Raw genomic sequence first — 11184 nt, forward strand, 5'->3', positions numbered from 1 at the left:
ATAAAACTAGCTTAGCTGGAAGAGATCCCTTATAGGGGGTTCGCCTTTGTACTTCCATTACTGTAATACTAATTTGAACCCTCAATCGGTTTGCAAAGATTGAAATTCTATTGGCGCGTATGTGGTCGATAAATTGTACAAGTTCAATGTTTCTCATATTTATCACCTCTCACCCTAAATTTACGACTAAAAATTTAAAGGATTGGGATAACTTCCATATCCTTTTAATTTAGTTTAGTGACTTTGTATCATATAGCTTGTACTGTAGTAATTATTTTTAGTATTAAGCACTGTACAAAAAATCTGAATATAGTTGTCAATCGCTCTCGCAGACTTCCAAGATACAGGCTCAGCCTAGTTTGGAGTCTGATAGATATATTCTGCACATGTACACAGTGTTTTTATTGAATTCCGTTAACTTCGGGGTATGGTTAAGTACGTTTAAGAGAACTAAATGGCATAGTTAATTTTCAAAAAAAAAAAATTTTATTGCTTTTTTTGAAAAAAAAGAAAAGTTTTCAAAGTAATTAAATGTAGCATATAGCGTTGTTGTAACACGGGCATTACATTTAACTCAACCAAACAATTGAAATCTGTGACATATCAATGTCATTTCGAACATCGAGCGACCGAGATTGTATTTAAGTTTAGTAGCAAATGCATGAACTCATTCTAAACACTAATCAATATGTAAACCGGCCCTAAGGCAAGTGTACACGCTTGTAGAGGCCTTAAAGGAAAAAAATAAATTATCGATTATCTCCGAAATGGAGTTAATTAGAATATCGGTGTCTTTGAAAAAGTTACTAGATTTAAGCTCAGGAATGCACCCCTGAAATTAACGGAAATCAAAAAAAACACGGTGTATACTACTCTTTTATGATAATAAATTATTTGTATTTGTAAGCCGAAAAGTATGAAACCGACAATTTTCTTCCGCGATTTCAAAGTTACTCGCAAAGAAACATTGTTGAATTATGATCTAAATTAATTTTGCATTCAGCAGAAACGTCTGCGAACGATGCTATTAAGCTTAAAAACAAATTAAAAATGGAAAAATTCACTGAATTGGGTAGAACTTGAACCCACGACAACTGGATCGCTAGCCCAGTTACCATCTGAGCTACCAAGACCTTACCTAATACAGCGAATATTTCCAATATAATATATATACTCGTATATATGATGTACATGTAATATATCATCATTGGTTTGTTTTGGACGAAGCATGTTGCGGATTTGCATTTGTAGCCACCTGACGAAGCCTCCGTTGTGGATGATATCCTAATTAAAAATCTGGTGTAAGTAGTTGTAACATAAAAATATATATTATGTATAATAAAATGTATTACTGTCATTTGTAATATATAATGATGAAATGATGATGATAATGATGAAAAATTATATGTAATATATATAATTTTTCATCTAATTGATCAAACATTGGAAAAAACATATCAAAAAATTAATAACTAACTTATCGTCTCTGAATACCATTTTACACTTTCAATAGATGTTGTTGTCTTATAGTAACATTCCATTTCTAAACGCAGCTGCATTACTCTCAATTTTACTATGGAAATTGACAATGACAGCGACGCGTTCAGTACCGGTAGTGCAGCTGCGGTTAGAAATGGAATGTCACCATTATGAAGTGCACTTGTGATAACCATTAAATCTAAATTATTTATCTGGTGTCATGTCACCGACGCAACATAAAGAAGATCGAAACCCATTGAGTTAGCATTATTTGATAGCATTTAAATGAGACTACAAAGGGGTTCTCTTATTTATCGCCGAAAATGGTATGGCCGATTATCACTTTCCAACTCACGTTTGGCGGAATTTTATTTCGCTGAATTTTCATTTCCCATCTTATCAAATGGTTTTTTTTCATTTGCCAACCGCACAGTTACCAACTAAACGTTTGGTCTGTGTTTTATAATGCCAATTTTCAAAATGCCAACTTTCATGTCGTAGAATGATTTAGTTGGCATAATAATACACTTAGTTGTTTATTGTCTACCAATTAATGTTTCATTTGGTCAGACTGTGCTAAAGGGGGGCCGTTTTGTAGGAATAACTTTTATCTAAAATCAAAAATGGCCGAGATATTTGACACGAAAGTTGGGATATTTGAACTGAAAGTTGCTGTGTAATTACGTTTTTTAGGTTGGTGAAAAAAAAAATAACCTCGAAGACTAAGGCGGGAGCAAAGCTCCCGCCTTAGTCTTCTAACCTAACCATATCCAAGTCGGCTCTGCCCAGGAAGGTCTTGCTCGCTCGCTTCGCTCGCTCGCTGCCACTGGCTTACAATATTAAAATATACATTATAAAAAGTCGAACAACTCGGCCGTTTTTGATTATTTGGTATGTACCTTTTTCTTATTTGTAACTTGCCTAATGTATGAAAAGCGAACTGTAGCTTCAATGAAACGTTATTCGTCCAAGAGTTGTTCGACCAAGTGAAAGATTTGACAAATGATAAGTCTCCCAAAAGTTTAGAGGCGTTATAATAATCTGCTTTACAATAATTCTACCAATTGAAACGTTGTCATACAAAAATTTGCTAATCGTTAGTTGTCAAAGTGAAACGTCGGCGAAATGTTGGTTGGCAAATGAAATTCCGCCAAAAATAGTTCTGCGAAAAGGCAGAACACCCTACAAAGGGCTTGTTGTTAAAGATTACTAGCGATCTGCCCCGACTTTGCACGGGTTATCATACACCTAAACCTTCATCGAGAATCACTGTATTGATAAGTGAAAACCGCATGAAAATTCGTACAGTAGTTTTTGAGTTTTTCGCGAACATACAGACATACAGACGCGACGGGCGATTTTGTTTTATATGGTGCAGCGGGAAATGGGAGATCTTATGTCACTGTCAATTTGCATAATTAATCGCGTTGGTACCGCGTTGTCACAATTAGAACGTCACTCAATTTATCAAGAAAATTAACATGACATCTCACCATTCCCATTTCCCCTTATGTTACACAATTCTCTTTGTTATGTTTCAATGCTAGTTTACTTTCTGTTAGTTCAATATTCTGGTAAATAAACTATAAGTTTTTCTGTTAATAAATAATAAATAATAGTACTAGGTACAGAAGACTCACTCTCTAACAAAACGCGTCTGTTAAGACCAGGACAGATATGGCCGCTAGGCGGCGATAGCGGCACGCGCGGCTTATGGCTAGCCACCAAAATTGGTGTGGAACGGATGTGCTTGTAGCTACCCGTTGCAAACCGACGAAATCGCGGAGTGAGCTACGCCTGCTGTTAGTATTTGTAGTATCACACCATTTTAAATTAATGTCTGATTTGCCATTGCCCCAGCCCATATTAAATCAAGATCACATTTTAAAGCTACGATTTCCGCTCAAGCAGGCGTGGCTCACTCCGCGATTTCGCCGCTTTGCTACAGGTAGTTAAAAGTACATCCATTCGACCCCAATTTTAGGGATTGCCATAAGCCGCGCGTGGCGCTGTCGCCACCTAGCGGCCATATCTGTGCTGATCATGACAGACGCGTTTTGTTAGAGAGTGAGTCTTCTGTACCTAGTAAGTACTATTATTTGTTCTGTGGCTCAAGTTCTTTTCCCCCACACTGACCATGCAGTGTGATCGTCCGGGAAGCCCCCGGGGCCGCGCGATAGATTCGTGTCGGGTAACTCGGGTAAAGTTAGCTCGGTCGATGTCTCCTGCGTTCATTCCCGTGAGTAACGATGACCAGAGACAAGGAAAATAAAGAGTGCAGATTTTATGTAAAATCGCGTTACAGTTAGCGAGGTCTTAGAGCAGGTAGAACTTAGTGTCAACCACACACATTACAGCCTACTGATTACGGCGATACTGATTTGAAATTTGAGTCAATATCAACTTATAATATACCTCGATGTTTAAACTTCAAATACCATAGCAAAAGTCGTTCTGCCAACGCACGTGGCTCCTGTTGAAGCTTCTCTTTAAGGAACCAAACATGCCGAGCAATCTTTGACTTAATTACGACTTAAAAACAAATGCCGCTCCAGATATTTCTTCCCATTCTGTCCGTCCTGCTTTCCCAGGGCTGGATATTTTAATATTTTGGTTCAGACAACTGTGCTAACTAGCAGGGTGTGGAAATTTATAAGGAGAAAAATATATGGATGCATAAATAAGGAAGGAAGCATGATTTTTGGATTACTGAATGAAAGTAGGAAAAAAAAAATATTTTTCTAACCCAACATGCGCAGCATGGTTCCATTTTTATTGCCTGTCACTGGGTCAAACAGAAAACTGTGTTACGTCTTTCCTGTAGATATACACAAGAGTTAAGGGCTATAAAGGTTAATTTTCTTATTTAACCCATTATCCACGTGAAAAGGTCCTCCTTTTATTTAGAGTATTATGATAAAATCATTACTTACATGCCCACAAGCTGTTAACTATTGCCCACAGGAGAGAAAACTAGTGCGTTCGCGCGAACTGTACATTTTTCTGTGACTGGCACCATCGCCCCTGCGGTGACGTCAATAAATTGGGGCCCATACCTATTTACAACGAAAAATAAAATATTAAGGTTGTGATTGTGAGGGTAACAAAAAACGTAAAAAATATCACATATTACTGAAAATAAAGGTTATTGTCTGTTTTTATGAATAGGTAAGGGGTATGAGTTAATACTTGGTTAGTATAGTATTTAAAGCTCCTGTTAGCAGTGCTTTGTTCGACTAGATATTCCTTATTTGATTTTTGTAAATACCGGGTGTGGTCTGTAACATGAGCAAATAATTAAAACATATATTGTACTCCTCGAACGGTGACACTTTTGTTCAACAACTTTTAAAAATTATTAAGTATTTATCATACAAAATACTCCCTATTTTTCATACAAAATAAATATTATCTTCAATATACGCCATCGCCACGCCATATCATTGTGATTGACGTTACTTGTCACGCCTTAAACATAACATAATTCGCAATACATTGCGCCTTAGAATAAACTTTAAAGTGTATTAAAAATCAAACCACAAGTTATTTTTAAAAATCGCTGAACAAATGTTGGTCAGTATGAGGAGTACAGCCTACAGTTTAATGTTTTGCTCATATTACAAGCCACACCCTGTATAATAATATATTAATGTATTTACCCTACGCTCTGTACACCGAGTAGGTACACTCAGTGTACGGAGTCTGATATTTAAACACATATTTAATGTAATAGCGCAGGACTTTCTATTATATATGTCTTTATTTAACAATATATGTACATATGTATATTTTATCTCTACGATATATTATTGCAAGATTTTTTTAAAGCGCTCACAAAGAAATATTTAATAGCGAAAGCGCTTATTCTGTATGGATAGCAGTAGAAAAGAGTAATCTAATATATCTTACGAGTGGTAATAATAGCATGTTGGCGTAAAAGGTCCAATATTATTTTAAACTTAACATAACATAATTTATGAGAGTTCGCGAATTAAATATTAAGAAAGTAATATAATTCCTACAACGTTATTAAAATTTCTACGTATTTTACGGTAACAAGCTTTGCGGTTTTATATAGGTACCTACACACGAGCGTTTTAATATAAGTAGTAGTAGGTTCTTGTAATCTACAACTTGAATGTAATTAATCGTCAACTTGACCAATTAACAAAATGTATTTGGTTGACATAAAACTTACATTTTAAGCATTGCATACATTGAAGCCTTAAATGTATAGTCAGCAGGAAAGTATGGGCTAGTTCTTTACCCTAAAAATAACTTGACATGGGCTTTGTCACGGTCTGGCCAGGGTCGATGGCAAGAGGCCTGACGGAATGACGCTGGTGCCTTGGAGTATGGGACGGCCACTTGTCTGGGACGCTACATGCGTTGATACCCTGGCGCCGTCCCATATTCCAGGCACCAAAGTTGGCGCTGGTGCGGCCGCATCCTCGGCCGAAAGCCTCAAACGCCGCAAATATGTCACACTAGGTAGTAGCTACATATTTGCGGCGTTTGGTGTGGAAACCTTGGGGCCGTGGGGACCTAGCGCGCGTCGCCTCTATGGGGAGTTATCAAAGCGCCTCATAGAGGCCTCCGGTGACCAGAGGGCTGGCCTATATTTTGCCCAAAGGATCAGCATTGCCATCCAGCGGGGCAATGCGGCCAGCCTTCTGGGCACCCTACCTACGGACCATGACTTAGGGCAAATTTTTTATTCATAAGTTTTAGTGATTTGTTATAAAGTTGTAAAAATGTTATTAAATAAAATTACACTTTATAATAAAAAAAAAAGCTTTGTCACTGACAAAAAAAATATCGAGAGCTCAACTGATTTTAATTTCTTGTTCTGTAACTTATAATGACAGTGACAGCTGACAGATCAAATCCATTTTAACAGTTTTATAACCAAAAATTAATCAGATTCGTAATTCCGTATGCTCCAGGCGTAGTACCAGATTATAAAAATATGACACCAACATAATGTCACTTTCAGGGCGCCCTGCTTATACCAATAATATGTTTGCGAGAACGAGACCTGCCGCGATAGTTGACAAGTTTGTTTATTATTTTACAAATCGGAATATGCCGTTGGAATCGCAATACTTGATGAGGACGTTACCACCTTACCCTCCTGAGAGAGAGAGATATGGAATAAATGTACATAAATTTGTATGCAGGGCCTTAGGAGGTTAGAGCTGACAAACCTACAAATCAAAAACGCTGCGTTCTACACGCCCGTTTGTGCTCAGTACCTACGATAAACAATTTCCTTTACCTTAGAAAGTATATTTTCCCTACGAGAAGCGATATTAAGGCAAATATTTGTCTGGATATCATATCTCAACTTCTTCGCGCGTTCATGAAAAACGTTTGTCATTGGCTCATATTAAAAACATACCTATAGGAAATGATACCTACTCATAGAAAGTACCTACTTTATTATAAGTACCTACCTATAATAATAGAGATACGCAGTAAAATAGTCATAATATAAGTAGGTGATTTCAATCTTATTTTACACGAATAGGAAAGCTTTATTTTCCTTCATAGCATGTCACAGAATATACTTACATTTTATGAATAAGACTCAAGTGTCATGGTAAATATTGTTGTAATTTGATACAGAAGTGACATACACGTGAGGCCTTTTGGAACATACAACGCCCCGGCTGCTGCTGACAACCTGATATTTATATTCTTAAGTGGAGGACCCCCGAGAACACGCTTTTTCATACAAACATAGTCCTCATTTTCGTTTCTGGATTAATATACACACACACATTATTGAAAATATTTCGACACAATTTGTTCCTATATCAACCACAGCTATAAACATAAAACATATAATATATGTTTATGTTTTATGTATACATATAATATACAGGGTGGAAAGGCACGACGATCCTTTCCGCAAAAGGCCGATTGTTTAGCCTAAGCTCTACATTTTCTCCATAGAAACTATGTTAATATGGGCAACCGTTTCTAAATTATGGCCTTTTAAACATTCATGCAAAAAACTACTTTGTTCTAACCCTAACAGGTGACAAGGTCAATGAACTTACTAGTAAACAATCTGTATACAACAGGAAATTGTACTAATTTGTTGCCATCCAACTATTCTTAGGTCTGCTTACAACACGGTAAGAATCGTTGCAGGATTTTCGCTTTCTTAGTGGTTCGTTCAATACTTGAATGAAGTAGTTATGTTATTCCTTAATATTAATAATACTAACCACAACATTGTTTACAACGACAGTTTAAATATTGTGACATTGACAACCACTCAAAAGTACGCAATCGTCTTATAAATATCTCTGGTTTCCTTGACTGATAAAAAGGTTTTAGTTTCTTAACACGTTTCACAAAATTATTTTCGAATAATTGGAAACTATCTAATGAATTTGCAAAAATGAAATATCTACTAAGAATTCATCAAGAATAAATAGGTACTTCTTAAATACCTAACTAACAAACCTTCTTGCGTGGCAGAAAATAGACAAGACATCTGATGTTTGAAATTAAATTGTCATTGAACTTTACTTATCTAATGTCATATTCTTCAAATAAAAATACCGTTGTTAGATGCTCGTGGTTATTTAAATTTGTGGGACTGTGTAAAAGATATGGTGTACCAAACGGAATGTGAAACTGCGGACGAAATGAGACATTAAAGGATAATTGCTGCTTTTGACAATCTGCGGAGGAAAAATGACGAAGAGCTATCGCATGGGCAATGTGCGCGGGCTCGGGTGCGGGCTGCGGCGTACATTATAAGACACGGAGGTACATTTGAAAACCGTATGTGAAGAGAAGATAGTGTTAAATATTGGCAAAAAGTAATTATCTAAGGAAGTAATAAAATTGTTTGTAATATTTTTGCATTCATTTGATTTATTTGTCATTTGTGCGTCATTCATACATCATTGCGATTCTGTCAACTATTGTCAACGATCGGAAAAAAGCGTAAAGTCCCGAGCTTTCCCGACGGAGATCCTTAACCTAGCCGTCATGTGCACATGCTATAGGGTTATCACCACAGTTAAAAAGTAGAAAATTTGGTATTTTTATTTTTTACTCAATTAACGATTCTTACCATTACCAATCTGCTCTGTATCACTTAAACGACCTAATACTTCCGGGAAGGATCGTCGTGCCTTTCCACCCTGTATGTATATATTATATATTATATAATTTATTCAAAAACACGTATTTCATGTCATATAAAACAAATACTTAAAAATAGTGATAGTTTACATGTGCCTGAACTAGGATTCCCAGATGTTTCAGGCGTGAAGTATGGCAAACATTGTTCAAACTAATTAATTGTCACTTACAAAAAACTATGCGGGACGTTTGATTTTTCGAATATATAATTATTTGAGTTAAAAGCATTGAAAAATTTGTATGAAATATGTTATCGCTGCTAATTTTTACAATAATAAAAAAATAGCTATAGTTATACATCAAGTTATCTAAAAATGTTTTCGACGATGTCACGACCGTCCCCTTTCCACGTAACATTAGCTAAGAAAACCGTTACGATAGACTGACTTTTATTTTCAATCTATATTTTTCCTATGAACAAAATGAAATAAAACGGAAACGTTGGCTTATTTTATAAAAGCTTTGGAAGGTATTTAAGAGGCATCTATACAATCTCAAATTTTGTATTGTAATTTGAATAAAAAATCCTTTTACCCTCGTAAGACCCAGCATATAAAGTTGTCGTGTTTTTAATTTGAATCTTATTCTATAAGTAAATTGGAACGAGTTTCATTTGTTTTAATAAGCAGTGATACAAAAGAAATACTACTTTATTTGGTTGATGAAAGCTTCAAATTAGATTGCATGATTATGTACACTGTAATATACGTTTAGTCTCAGGAGGTTACTTAGATACTCATTATACATTTTTGTATTTTCCCAGTTGCCACTAAAATACATTTAAAAGGTACTACTGTACGAAACAATCTCGTTGTTTTTTTTATCACAAGTGTCAAAAACTAAATAGCCGTTGGCTCTCTCGTCACGTAATGGAGGGTAAAGCCTTACTCTTCTGTTTTATTTTTGACGATATATTTATGGAAATTAACATTTTTTTAAAACGTTAAGCGTTTGTAATGCTTTTATGAAATGAATAAATCAAGCAAAGATTTATTTTTATATAACTTTGGCTTTAGGTACATATACCTAAATAATAATTGTTAGGTAAAACAAACGACGAAGGGAGTGAATTACTAGTAGCTAAGTATTCAGTAAAATAATACTTTTGAGGGAAAACCCTCAAAAACATAGGAGTTTGTACTACAATTTTATTTATTGACTCATAGTGTTTTTTTGTCAATTTTACTTCGAGAAAAAGCTTAACTCACCACGCAAAACTAAACACAGCTTCGATATAATTCAATAAAAAGTCACAGACAAACTTGGCAGTCTGCCGTTTTCCCGTTGCCTCCCATCAGTTTCCCATCGCCTACAACGTAGAGATCATGTCTCCCTACGAAACACTCTTCGCTTATTTTGGGGTGAGTAAAATATAAGTAAATATGCAAATAAATTACTAAACAATCAACTGTCATTTGTTTTGTCAGTTTTTCCTAATTGCTTTTCACGCTATTAGATTTGGTTTCACGCATGCGTTCAAACATGTTATCCGAGCGATGATGTCATAGCATAAGCAACTAAATTAAGTAGTCCGCGATAATGCTTGATGTGCAAAGTTGGTTGGTGTGTTTTATATTTGGTCGTATTGCGGACAATATATTATGCATTTGATTTGTTCATGGCGGATTGCCGTGAAGGTTTTTATTATGATTTGTTTGTGTTCCGCGAATGGATTCAGTGGCAGTGTAGGACTGTTTCCTTCAAGTATGAGATCTCTTTATGACGCCACCATGTGTGTCGTAAAAAAAGACAACTTTACCCTTTTTTGATGACGTTCTGTGGAATTGTTTTACATACGACGCGTTCATAAATTTGGTAACCTGATGCACTTCAAAGAAAGTATGATGTTCATATTTATATTTCTAGGTATACATCTTACACTCGAATCATCTTACTTAAGCCTTTCATAAATCTGGTAAAGTGATGGTACTTCAAAGAAAATATGATGTATATACCTACACATAAATTACAGTAGGTTTTGTACTATTAAAATACCTACCTACCTTTAATAAAAAGGTAGTAAGCAATACCTAGATAGATAGACAGATGAAATATCTTTCGTGAAATAGCTTCAAAAATAAAATAAATGTTTCTCTATTAAATAACCTGAAATATTCATATAGAAATTTGATATCAATTATATTAGGCAATATAATCGTAGAGTAAATAAAACCTAGACGACAACAAAGCCAGATGGTTGTACAATTTAGAATTAATGCGAATTCAATTATTGACACTGAATGCAGACGATGCAGGCTTCGCTCTAATGCCACTTGCGAGGGAGTTCATGCAAATTGAAAATCAATACGACACGTCTACAATACTATTTCTATGTCATTTGCAAATTCCAAAACAAAGCTTTATATATATATATATTTATATGTAAATAGAAGCATAGAGTTAGACCAAGAAAAGCTTGCAACTATTTTGATAGCATAGGCAATGCAAGTGTTATTTATGTACCTACGTCATAATTTCATAGAAGTTTGACGTTTAAAATAACACTTGCACTGCGTGTGAGTTATCAATGGTCTAACT

The sequence above is a fragment of the Cydia fagiglandana genome, chromosome 9 (assembly GCF_963556715.1).
Source record: "Cydia fagiglandana chromosome 9, ilCydFagi1.1, whole genome shotgun sequence".
NCBI classification, from domain to species: Eukaryota; Metazoa; Arthropoda; class Insecta; order Lepidoptera; family Tortricidae; genus Cydia; species Cydia fagiglandana.